The 13100-nt window shown below is 44.3% G+C and overlaps 1 protein-coding gene across 3 annotated transcripts in view; it reads left to right on the top strand.

Annotated features, from left to right (window-relative positions):
- Positions 1-13100, top strand: part of NOL4 (nucleolar protein 4) — a 301997-nt gene that overhangs the window by 27346 nt on the left and 261551 nt on the right. The gene's annotated exons all lie outside the window — the stretch shown is intronic.

Here is a 13100-nt window from a genome sequence, read left to right as displayed (position 1 = left end):
AACACGTACTGCTACCCAATGACACACCCTAACACTGACACCCCAATACATGCTGCTACCCAGTGACACTGACATCCCAACCCTGACACCCCAACACATACTGCTACCACACGGACACCCCAACACATACTGCTACCCAGTGACACTGACACCCCAACCCTGACACACTGACACCCCAACACATACTGCTACGCCCACTGACGCCCCAACACATACTGCTGCTGAGTGACACTGACACCCTAACACTGACATCCCAACACATACTGCTACCCAATGACACTGACACCCCAACCCTGACACACTGACACTCCGGCACATACTGCTACCAGTGACACTGACAACCTAACACATACTGCTACCCAGTGACACTGACACCCCAACCCTGACACACTGACACCCCAGCACAAACTCTTACCACATGGACACCCCAACACATACTGCTACCCAGTGACACTGACACCCTAACCCTGACACCCCAACACATACTGCTGCCAAGTGACACTGACACCCTAACACTGACACCCCAACACATACTGCTACTCCACTGACACCCCAACACATACTGCTACCCAGTGACACTGACACCCCAACCCTGACACCCCAACACATACTGCTCAGTGACCCTGACAACCCTAACACTGATACCCCAACACATTACTGTGCCGAGTGACACTGACACTCTGAACAATTGACACACACTAGCACTCCAACACATACTGTTACCCGCGTGAAACTGCACACCCTAACACCAAACACACTGACACCCCAACACATACTGTACCCAGTGATACTGACAGCCCCCCAACACATATTGTTTACTAGTGAGACTGACACGTTAATCTGACACACACTGATACCCCAACACATGCTGGTACGCAGTGATATTGACACCCCCAGTAGACTGACATGACACCCCAACACACCAGTATTGACACAGTCATCATAACACAACACACACCACACATATTGACACCCAATGTGTGATGGGGCAACCAGATGGCTCAGTAAGTACTGAGAAACAGTATGTTAGCCCCAGGCTTAAACAAATCCCTAGTACCCTGGTAACCAAATGGCAGTTGCTCCAGTTAATCAGCACCTGGGAGGCCAATTAAGATCTTTCTAGAAGGCAGTAGCAGATAGCTACTTTAATTAGAACACCTGAGCCAATCAAGCAGGCTAATCGGCACCTGGCTTTAAAGGGCTCACTCCAGTCAGGCAGGGAGGAGCAGAGGAGAAGAGCATGTTGAGGAGCTGGAGCAAGAAGGCAGAGCTGAGCAGTGAGTGAGTGAGAGACGGTACTGTGGAGGACTGAGAGGACAAGCATGTCAGACACCAGGAGAAGGTCCTGTGGTGGATAAGAAGGTGTTTGAGGAGGCCATGGGGAAGTAGCCCAGGAGTTGTAGCTGTCCTGCAACTTACAGGAGGCCACTATAGACAGCTGCGACCCACAGGGGCCCTGGCTGGAACCCTGGAGTAGAGGGTGGGCCTGGGTTCCCCCCAAACCTCCCAACTCCTGATCAGACACAGGAGGAGTTAACCCAGACTGTGGGTTCCACAAGAAGGGAAGATCACTGAGGTGAACAAATCCGCCAATAAGCGCAGGACCCACCAAGGTGGAGGAGGAACTTTGTCACAAATGATACTGACATGCAGTGAAACTGACCCATGCACATTGCTACACACACACCCACACCCACACCCCTCAGTACTGACACAGATAGTCATAATGACATACACACACACACCAAAATGCATTGCTACCCAGTGACGCTGACACCCTATCACTAACATACACAGTAACAATGACACACTCCCAATATGACTCATTCATTGATATTTACACACACACACCACTTACACCTACTGACACTGATGACCCCAATACTGACACAGACAGTGACACACACACACATCAATACTGACATGGAGTGACACTGACATACACATACACACACACGGCTGCAGCCACAAACATACACCAGTACTGACATGCACGGTGACAATGACACCGCCCATATTGACAGACAGTGACAATCACACTCACACTGCTGCACACATAACTCTCCCCAATATTACACATGCAGTGACAGATACACATGTTGCTGTATAGCAAAACTGGCACACATACATTAACACTCACACACATATGCTGACACTGACGCACAGTTACACAGACAACAAAAAAATCACCTGTGTGACAAGGTACTCTTGGGCAAAGCAGGGATAGGAATAGGAATAATTGCTAGTCTAATTAAAGATGTAGCCCTGACCCTAGATCCAATAAGACCACTTGGCTCAGAACTGGACAACAGAAGGTTTCAGCGACTTCTTCCACATCACCACCTACACGGAAAAACTCCAGGGCATCAATTCAAGATACAGTCCTAGCCCCATCACTAGCAATGGGCCCATAGTAGTAGAAACATGCATAACCAAACCTGAATACAGTAAGAAGACAGATAACAATATTATAGAAATAATATATACATAATATATTATATAGTAATACACACACACGTGATGTAGTAAACTCTCACTTCTATATTCTGGATGCTCTTCACAAGTCTAGGCATAAATTACTATTCACAAAATTATGAAAATGACCTCGTGTGCTATAAGTAGCTGGAAGATACAAGACTGCCCTTGATCTTTGGACACAAGCCCTAAATGCCATGACACGACCATACTACAGGAGACCTGGCTAAGCAAAGATAGCCCTGCCCACTCCCCCAGTGGCTAAAAGGAACAGCAAGTAAATGCTGTAAAGTCCTAGTGTGCAATCAGTGGCTTTCAAGGCACTACACTGTGGCTCTCAAGGGCAACAGGGTTAAAGAGAAAACTTGTATTTGGTTACAATTTGAAAATATGATCCCTGAGCTCTGAAATTTTTAACGTGATGAGTTTGAACCAGTTCTGTCACCATGGGGAGGAGAAAGGGGATTGTCTGCCCAACTGCCTCCCACCTGCAGCCCTAGGACAAGCTCTGTCTTGAGCAAAAAGCACTCTGAATCATAGACGTGGGAACTAGAAGTGTGGGGGGTGCTGCAGGTTTCACATGAGGCTCCACTCCTAGCCCTGCAGGAGGGATCCCGGCTGCCGGTCCCTTGCCCGGGCTCTGCTGCTCTTCACCCTGCATGTGGGCTCCTGGCAGCCAGCATCACACGTGGGCTCCGCTCTTGGCCCTGTATATGGGCTCCACTGCCAGCCCCTCGCCTGGGGTCCTGGCTGCCAGCCCCACCCCCACCCCCCAGCTGTGGTCCCAATGTCGGCCCCCTTACCCCTCTCCAGATCCCCCTCCTGGAGACACTGCCCTGCTTCTGGCCCCAGCTTGCGGGGGAACAGAGGTAAGGGAGCTGGCTTTCATCACCCCCACTATTAAAAGTATTCCAGTACCACTGTTCTGAACAGCTGCTTCCTCTTCTCTGCTTCACCTGTTCAGTTGCTCCCCTGCTGGCTGCCTGCTACATTGCACAGGGGAAGAAGGAAAGAATTGCTCAGGCTGCTCTATTGCTTGCTTCCCTGCTGAGCTATAGGAGCCCTGGGGAGAGCAGGTAGGAATTTGATTGGCTCTGCTTGAGTGGAGGTAAGCACATAGTTGACTTCCTTTTCCCACACAGCTGTCGGGGACAGACCAGGAGATGGGCAGGGGTGGGCACAGATGTCCTTAACCCCAACAGCTACAGAGGTTTCTGTTTTAGGTGCAGCAAACTGTTCTATAGCATCCTCAATAAGGGCCTGATTCTATGCTATTGAAGACAGCTGGAAAAGTACCATTGTGTTCAACAGAGCAGGACTGAGACCCCAAATGATAATAAAATACCAGACCAATAACACCACAATCTATGAAAATCAAATTGGTTTCCTCTGTGAAGAAAAAAACAAAAAAAAAACCAACCCACAGTATATTTATTCTAAAGACACCCAGAAAAAAATAGCAGAAAGAGATCTGCTTTCTTTACAGACTTTAATATAGCTTTAAAATAAATTGTTGCCAACTCTAGTGATCCTATTGTGAGTTTTTCTTAAAGCCCCAGCTCCTGTAGACAGGTTATTATGTGAAAATCTCAGATGTCATGGGGGAAAGAAAGGTGTGTAGCCCTTATGGTTGCAAAGTAAAGCTTGAAAATGTGACCTGACTGTACCCTAAAGGCTCAGAAACCAGAAGGCAATAAAAGGAAACCAAAATATATTATGTTATTAAAATCACATGATGTTTTGGGGCTTGAGCCTTACTAGTGATTTTTAAAGGCTTAAAGTTGACAGTGCAGAGCTTTTGACTAATTTTGCCACCTAGGATTGAACTGTAAATTGGTATAAAATAGATCATCATGGAAAAATATATGACTTAATTCAATCCATGTATGAATCCATCATATACAGGATAAAAAATAATTATCATGGAAACAGAAACCGTAAGCAAGGAGAAGTAAAACAGGGATGTAATCTCAGTGCAACACTTTCCAACATAAGATCTACTAACCTCTTTGCAAAATTCCCCAAACCTTAGACTCCAACTAAACATCTCAGAGATAAAAAGTTTACTGTAGGCTGGTGCCCTGAAATACTGTCTCCTACACAAGATCTACAGTCTACAAGTCTACAAAGAAGCCTACATCAGCTAGAAACCGACTGCAATACATGGGCCCTCCAGGGTTAACCTGGAAAAAACAGAAAAAGCTTTAAACAAAACAGAATGAAATTTTATAACAGAGATGTGAAAATTGAATACTCCTTAAGTTACACATATCTGGGCCTCATATTAGATATGTCAGTGAACTTCAGATTGGCTTTAAAAGCATTACAAGAAAAAAATTCCTTGGGCCTTAATATTACATTAAGAAACCACTAGGTAGACACAGCACTCCAGTAAAACTACTGCTAAAAACATTCCATTCTGATGCCATCCCAACCAAAGCAGCAAACACTCCCTTTACTGCAAAGATTCAGAGGATCAAACATTCAACTAAATGAAAGTATGATCTATAGACTTCCACTCTCTGGGCTGCATAATTCTCTCTCTTGAAAGAAACAACCCCACACAAAATGCTCAAGATGCTAGAACAATACTCAAACCATCAGTAATAAAGCACCGGGAAGAATAGATATATAGACAACAACAGGCTAGCCTTCTCACTCTCTCAGGGTAGCAGACTACCTCACTACAGTGAAATGTGCAAAGCTCAGGCGAACTCTCACCAAATACCGAATCAGTGACCATAAACTAGAAGTAGAAACAGGAAGACAAAAGCAACAGTCCAAACTGAAAGAGGACAGTCTGAACGACCAATGTAATAGAGATGGAATGATGCTTCCTAATTCAACATCCAAAATATGAGCGAGTTTGGGAAAGATATTTCACCAAATTATCAGAAATCATAAATTTTTTTATCAAAAAGCATTGAGGGGAAAACAAAATAAAACACACACAAATTAAATTAAATAAAAACAAAAAACCCAAACAAACTCTGACCCAGGGAGACAGATTTTGGAGCTGGAACTGTTCGGCATAGTAACCTGCCAGCAGATCACTTGAAGTCACCATTAAAAAAGTATAAAACGAGGATCAGGAATGAACTCTGATGACAAATGAATACATGGGATAAAACCCTAGACACAGAACAATGCCACATCGTGGGCAGTTTGTACCTGCCATTTACAGGGGGGTTTATTTCTTTTCCCCTGGAAATATTTGTACAGCTTGGCATGCCAGTAAAGTATTATTGAATCAAACTGAATTTGATTTTACAGATACACACACTAACAGGAACACAGACACAGACACATACACATATACACACGCTCTCATGCACACACACTAATAACAGAGCTGCGGCTGCTCTTGCTGTCTCTCTGGCAAACAAGCCTCTAGGATATTCCTCCTTCCCTCCTCCCCCATTTAAGGCAGCCCTGTAAGTCATTTCTGTTTGATGAGAAATAACCATATCTTTTCCTTCTGAAGACACTGCACTGAAACCCATACTACAATATTGCAATAATCCATCACAGGAGAACAAAGTAAAAAGGGGCTAGTCTACACTGACCAGTGAATATGTGCTAGCATTTTCCCTCGTGAACCACACTTTCCCACCCAGTGTAGAGAAGGCTTGAAACTCATGATTTCTCTGGTCAGTGCAGCCTGGTTTTATATTTGATTTGGGTAGGAAGTATGGTTCATGAGAAAAATAACCTGTTTTCGTTAGCCATTCAGAACCTTACATTCTGTAGGTGCTGCACATGCTCCAGTCACATAGCTAACCCCATCCAAAGGTGCTAGTGCTGCTCTGGATGTGTGAGTATTGTGTTTGTTATGAAAGGCAGAAAAACGACTGTTTTGACAGCAGCTGTGGACATGGACAGCCACGATACTAGCCCTTCGTATTAGCAAGATGGTCTTGCAGTACGTTCTCCACAGACTCTTGTGTTACCAGCCCTGACTTCTATCAAGGAGAACCTGTCAGATGAAATTTGGTCCAAAATTAAACTTTGTAAAATGTAAGTTTTATAAAACCTAAGACATATAGAAAAATGTCCACAGTTGGGGGTGGGCGAGTGGGTGTTTGTTTGTTTTTTAAATACCGCAACAAAGCATCACTAATAATGTAGTAGAGAAAGTAACTGTAAACAAAACTGAAACTAACTTAATGTTACCACTGTCTAAGCTGAGAGAAATGCAAAATTATTTTTACTATTACATCTCTACCCCGATATAACGCCACCCGATATAACACGAATTTGGATATAACGCTGTAAAGCAGTGCTCCTGGGGGGCGGGGCTGCGCGCTCCGCGGAGCAAATCAAGTTTGATATAACGCAGTTTCACCTATAACGTGGTAAGATTTTTTTTGGCTCCCGAGGGCAGTGTTATACCGAGGTAGAGGTGTATTTGTATTTGTATTAGAGTTGCCACCTACCCAGGTTTTCCGAGGATTGTCCCTCTTTTGCGGTAGCTTTCCTGGGAAAGTGCTCAATACACACTGCTAGCTGTGCAGTTTTATCAGTCCAGGGTAATCCTAGGTGTCCCATTTTTCTGTATCTCAGAGGTGGCAACCCTAGACTTTGTACTGCTGTAGCACCCAACGGCCCCAGTCAGGATCAAGGCCCCATTGTGCTAGGCACTGCACAAACACAGAATAAGAGTCAGTTCCTGAAGAAGGCATTTATATGTAAACAAAGAGCATAAATAGTGAGAACACAAATTGGATTTTTAAAATTTTTCCATTTTAAGTAATCTAAGGGGTTATACACATATGTTTGTTTACAAGAGATGGCATTTAAAGTAACTGCCCCTTTAACACTAAAGTTTGTGAGCGAACCCCCACATTACTCTAGTGTAGGCACACATACAGTGGCCTTTCTTTCTTCCTCTGCATGGTGCAGACTGCACCTGATCTGGTGGAGAGCCAGAGCTAACAAATGGTATGTCCCTGCTTTTCTGGAAGCAGAGCCAGTTTTTAGAGAGTATGGGAGGAGGCTGCAGTCAGATCCATAGCTTATTAAAATCAATGGGTGTCTTTAATGGGCTTTGAATCATGCCCTTGTTCTCAAAGAAGTGGGGACCAGGGTCTCCACAACCTGACCTCCCCATGAAGAAGAGAGAGTATTGGGAGCTGACTAGAGGAAGGGAGCTCCCCTTCAATGAGGACTGATATTGAAAAGATCTGGAGGAACTGAGGGGTTGGTCCTTTATCCCTCCAATTAGCTTGCTCCAGCATCACAGAGGCCCTTGCTAACTGTTCCTCCAATGGGTGTGATATGGAGTGGCAGAGAGGTTGTATTATCTGCATGTGCCCTAGAGGGTGTTGGTGTGGTCTTAAGCTTCTCACTTAACAACATTCAGGACTGGTAACACAGCTGCCTACAAAGCTTTTGTGGTAAGCTGTTGCTATAGACTCAGCCTAATATTTTGCATTTATAGCTATTGGATTGTGGAGTGCTCTCCCAAGGGAAGAGGAGAAAGCTGCATCGTGTGAGTTATTTAAAACAAAACAGGATAAAGCACAAAATAATACACACTAGGAAAAAAATCTTTCATTATCAGGGGATGGACTAGATGACCTGATAATTTTTTTCCACCTCTATCTAATATCTCTGATTATAATGCACCTTTATCTCAAGGGATCCCACAACATATCACAAACTATAAACTAGAAAATGAAACCACCTCTGGGGCAGCTGGCTGTAGCCTGCGGTCAGCCTGAACACATGTTGTACAATAATGAGGAAAAGGAGAAACATTATTATATTTTTTTTTATTGAACAAATATGAATGCTATATTCCAATATCTTAATACAGCTGGTGTACATAGAGGAATGAAAAAGTGGGTAAGTCACCAAATGCTGTGGTACTCAGGCTTAACTGTGGATGTGATTCATTTTGGTTTATTAGAGACAGGGAAACAAGTTCCAGTGAAACCTCTGATAAGTTACTATGTTGTATTTAGAACATCCTTTAATCCCAACTCTTTGTTTCAGATTGGTTCATTTTATAATGCAAAATAACAGTTAAAGAATACAGTGGCACCCTATAGACTAATAGAAGTATTGGAGCATAAACTTTCGTGGGTGAATATCCACTTCGTCAGATGTATGACGGTGTGTCTGATGAAGTGGGTATTCACCCACGAAAGCTTATGCTCCAATACTTCTGTTAGTCTATAAGGTGCCACAGGATTCTTTGTTGCTTTTTACAGATCCAGACTAACACGGCTACCCCTTTGATAGTTGAAGAATAAAAAACTTTCTTCCTTTTTACATAAAGAGAGAAAAAATGCAACAAAGGTCCCTGCTGCAGGAAAAAAATGTGAACACCAAACTTGGTTCATGCTCAGTTAGAGCACAGAACACTGCTAATAACAATTATGAAGATCCTTACCATGTGCAAGTTAACTGTTGTAGAAATAAAAGAATAATCATTAATCTTAATTGTACAGGAGCAGGCTATTTCATCTAAATCTTTGTTTTGGATTAATTGATTATGCCTTAAATATATTGGTATAAACCCATTCCATGCATTAGTAAACACAAGGAGATAAATAGAATAGGACAGGAGGGTTTGCACAGGTGTGATTAGTAATAGAGCTCACTTTTGTAGGAAGTGCTCTGATTTCTTTCTGATTTCAACATCAAAACAACATTCTTAACAGAAATAATTGCATTCAGAGCCCTGCTTTTGTGATCAATGGCATCTATGCATCTTAGATATCAGGTTGCAATCAAATACTATAAATTAAAAAAGAAAGTTTTTATAGTAGTATCCCTCTCAATTTAGGCTTTGATAAATGTGGGAACCAGTGTGGACCAAAGATCTGAAAAGAGGAACTGAAAGCATGGAGTTACTGAATTTTTATTGCTAATTGTGGTTTAGAAGCACATTTTGATTTCCAGCCCTCAGATGAGTGGTGCCTGAACATGCCTGAGAAGATGCACATAGCCCCTGTGGAAAGTGTAAACTGTAAATCTGTTAAAGCTCTGAAAGAAGCCATGTGCTTGGATTACAGGAAGAGTGTCAGATAGACTGAGGGGAGGGAGGAGTAACTGGGAGAAAGGTGGTGGAAAAAGCACATTTTATTTTATTGCGTATAGAAGCAGTGCCCAATTCTGCTCCCCTTACTCATGCAAGTATAGTAGTCTCCTTGCTTTAACTATGGAAGTGTTTGTTTTCACTGTGACTACTCACAAGTAAGGCAGGAAGGATTTCTATCCTTATTGCACAGATTAAAAAGAAGGCAGATGGGTTTTATTTAAAAAAAAAACTAACCCGGGTTCACTCGGTCTTCAAAATAATTTTAAAAACTGTTTTAGCTCATTCTGTTCTCTTACCATACAGCCTTAAAGGCCAAATAAAGCTGGTACGTTGCATGGGTTTTCTTAAGGGTTCATCAGATCAAATACTGGCAAGGATTCATCAGAACTAAAACTGGCAAGCATGAATAGCTTTAGGGTTACTTTTGACTAAACATCTGCTATAAGAGATTTTCCCTTTTAAAGGACATTACCAAAATGGTTCTTATGGGCAGGGCCGGCTCTAGGTTTTTTGCCGCCTCAAGCAAAAAAATTTTTGGCTGCCTCCCACTCCAGCCATGGGCTCTCCTCCCCCAACCAGTGCCCTATCCCACTCACACCCCCTGCTGCCCCAGCGCTGGGCTCTCCCCCGCACCCCACCCCACCCCACCCACACCCCCCATTGTCCCAGCCCTGGAATCCCCCCCACCCGTGCTGACTCTGCCCACACCCCCTTGCCAGCAGCCGGTCCGGCACTAGCAGGGTGGAGGAGAGCTATGGTCCCTGGCCGTGCCTCAGCCCAAGTCCTCCACCAGGATGCGCACCGATTCCAGGACCGTGCTGGACCGCCCGGAGGCAGAGCCTAGGGGACGGTCCCTGGCAGTGGGGCTGGAGTGGAGCCGGTGTGGTAAGCCCCAGAGGGAGCAGAGCGCCGTTATTGAGTAGGACACGGCCCCGCACTGCAGCAACCTTGCCCTCTAAGGCCGCTGCCTGCAGCTGGCTTTCTTCTGGGCTGCCCTCTTCAGTCCCTGTGGCTTGGCCGCTTCCGCAAAGCCACCAGCTGTGGCAGGGCGGAAGCCACCCGTGCGACCTGCAGTGCAGACTCGTAATGCCCACGGGGGCACCCCCAACTGAGTATCCCTCCACTCGGAGCCTGCCCCCCAGCCAGAAGGTCGGGCAATGCCCCCGCGCGGAAACCCAGCGCCCCAGGCTGCCACCCGCGTGCACGACCGCCTGCTTACTGCCAGGGCCGCCCTAAGGCTTTGCCGCCAGAACAAAAAAAAAAAAAGAAAAAAAAAAGATGTCTGGAATGCTGCTCCTGAAAATGTGCCGCCCCAAGCACGTGCTTGGTTTGCTGGTGCCTAGAGCTGGCCCTGCTTATGGGTTCACTTTTTCAATCACTGCCTCATAATGGATTTTCTCTTAGATCTTCTTTAGATATTTGGTTCTTCACATCAATGGCTGTAGTAAAAATTAATTGGAAAAATAAGGATATGTGCCATGGCTGATAATTTCTCCTGAGCAAAGCCCTGCTAACACTGACTTCAGTGCAGAAGCAGCATGTTACAGCTGAACGGTGAAAGGTGCTCTCCATCTGCAGATGTCAGGCTCCTAACGATCATGCTGGTCAGGACTGAACATATGGTGGAGCAGTGTTTTTCTAATCTTGGTTCTGCTGGCAGGGATTGGCCTGTTAGTGCTGCCAACTTTGTTTACAGTGGGGGAGGGGAAAGAAGAGCAAGGGAGTGAGAGTTGGAATAAACGGTTTGAACAGTCCCAACTGTCCCTTCATCACAGAAACACAGGCTTTGTAGTCTACATTGGCTTGTTGTGTAAGTCATCCATTTGGGAGGAATAGATTTGATTGCTCCTGCCCTTGCAAACTGAACTGCTGTTGTAAGAGAAATAAAAATAAAAGATGATTGTCCTTTGAATTATGGAAATATAATTTAGTCAGGCAAAAAAGACCCAAATAACTCTTAAAAACCACCAAACCAGTTTACTTTAGAGCAGTAAGCCAGTTTACTTTATTTCTCAAAAATCGATCTTCACACAAACAAAATAAAGAATCCACCTTTCAAAACAAAAACCAGCCAGCAAGTTTAGTGTTTTGTGAAAGGTGTCAGCCCCGCAGCCCCAGAGACCAAACTGCTCTATCCACACTACAAGGAAGAGCAGGTGCAGTGCCAGTGCAAACCCCCACCTAGCGCCCTGCTCATGTGTCTCAATCCCTTCCTGCAGGGTAAGTCAGTCTAGTCAGCTCTGCCCAAGAGTATGGTGCATATTGGTGGTTTGGTCAGGAGATTGGGGCACGGATGAGCCCCGCTGTGCTCTGGTGATTGCAGCTTGGTGTGATTTACTGTGTCTGCTCTGAGCTGCACTAGGGCCTGAATCAGCCCCTGGTTGGCCCAAGAATCAAGGGTTTGTAAAGGTGATGTAAGGCTGCTTATGTCTCCTCATCTGATTCTACCATTAACTGCACCAGGCACAGCATCAGTTCAGTGTAAGATCTGGCTCTTGATCTCTCTGCTGAGATTGCTAACAAGGGTGCCAATTAATGATTTGTTGCAGCAGTGGTTTTGGTGATGGAGACAGCTGCCCATTGGGAGCTGTGCTAAGACCATAAACCTGTTACTTATAGGTCACTGAAAGACGGTCATAGAATCATAGATGTAAGAGATTAGGCAACTCAGTCATCCCCCTGCCAGTAAAAGATTGTTGCCTACAGCATGTCAGGTAGTAACAACTTGCAGGAACAACAAACCTAGACAAAATTTGAACCAGTGATCCACAGCAGTGCTTCTCAAGCTATCTGATGTGGGGGACTGGCAATTTTTTTTCCCAGTGTGCCAGGAACCAGTGTCATATTATTATCCTCTTTGACGCTCTTATGAGGAAACTCACCACGGACTGGCAGCTGATGGCTCGCATACTGGCACCAGTCCGCGGACTACCACTTTGAGAAGCACTGATCTAGAGGCAAGGGTTCTGTATCCTGCTGGCAGGTTCCTGATCCTTCCTGACTTTTCAGAGTTTTCTATAATTTAGCCAGGATTATTTTTAAGTAATTTAATTTTGGTTTTTGAGTTTTGTTACTGAGCTGTGTTGATTTATGGCCGTGGAATTCTCCTGGAACCCAATTATAATGTGTGGATCTTGATGTATTCATATCACGTTATTTAATAAAAATGTTCCCTCTGGGAACATGCTTACATCTGAGGTCATGAGTATTTGGAAAATAATTAAAAAACACACATTTAATTTCACTAGCAGCACTTTGGAGTAAGGAGTTCTCATGTAAACTTCGCTTCAGTGTTGGGTTACTTTTGGTATGCTATAGTTGCATTTCATATGTCTGAAAAAAGGTGGCATTATAGATCTATGTTGCTTTCTGCTAGTGCATAATTACCTGTAATGTACAGCATGCTTTAAAATCTAACAGGTTAGCTGTTAAATTTTGTTGAGTGAAAATGTAACTAGTAGATTTCTTATTACTTTTCAGTAATCTGAACAAATAATTAATAGCAAGATTACAGGACCAGAGACTATAATCTTTTGAACCCATACATGCCTACACACACACACACACACACACACAC

The sequence above is a fragment of the Chelonoidis abingdonii genome, chromosome 2 (assembly GCF_003597395.2).
Source record: "Chelonoidis abingdonii isolate Lonesome George chromosome 2, CheloAbing_2.0, whole genome shotgun sequence".
Taxonomy (NCBI): Eukaryota; Metazoa; Chordata; order Testudines; family Testudinidae; genus Chelonoidis; species Chelonoidis abingdonii.
Note: the sequence above shows the minus strand (reverse complement) of the source record. Positions and strands in the feature narration are given on the sequence as shown.